Source organism: Chrysemys picta, unplaced genomic scaffold, assembly GCF_011386835.1.
Source record: "Chrysemys picta bellii isolate R12L10 unplaced genomic scaffold, ASM1138683v2 scaf1214, whole genome shotgun sequence".
In the NCBI taxonomy this organism is placed as follows: domain Eukaryota; kingdom Metazoa; phylum Chordata; order Testudines; family Emydidae; genus Chrysemys; species Chrysemys picta.
Genome location: NW_027053921.1, coordinates 15,001 through 15,564, shown reverse-complemented (window position 1 = coordinate 15,564; position 564 = coordinate 15,001).

Below are 564 nucleotides of genomic sequence, written 5' to 3'. Positions count from 1 at the left end.
AAGGAGGGAGATCCGGGTTGACCTGGTGACCGGACGGGAAAGAGGCCACCGGGCTTGCCCCCGTTAAAACCCCTAGGGGTTGACCTGGTGGCCGGAAAGCAAACCGGCCAGCAGGTGAACCCTTTCGATTCCACGGGTTGACCTGGTGCCCGGGAAGCGAACCGGCCAGCAGGTGAACCCGTCCGATTCCACGGGTTGACCTGGTGCCCGGGAGGGGACTCTGAAAATTTTTCAGCCCTTTCGACTCGGGGTTGACCTGGTGGCCGAGAGGGGCCTCGCACGGCAGGCAAGCCGCCCTGGGCTCACCCTCCCCGGCCGCAGCGAGGGACTGCCCCTCCCCACCCCCCGGCTGACAGGATCGGGCGCACTGGAAGTCTGGGACAGTATTTTCCCCGACGCCGGGGAGGGCGGGCGGAGGGGCTCTGGCGGCCAGCCCGGGCCCCGGAGCTCGAAAAGGAAAAAAGGACCGGGCCCGCGAGAGACGGGGGCCCTGCCGCAGGGGGGGGGGCAGTCCGACCGGGGCTCACCGTGCGGCAGGCCCGGGCGTCGGCAGGGGAAAGCGGG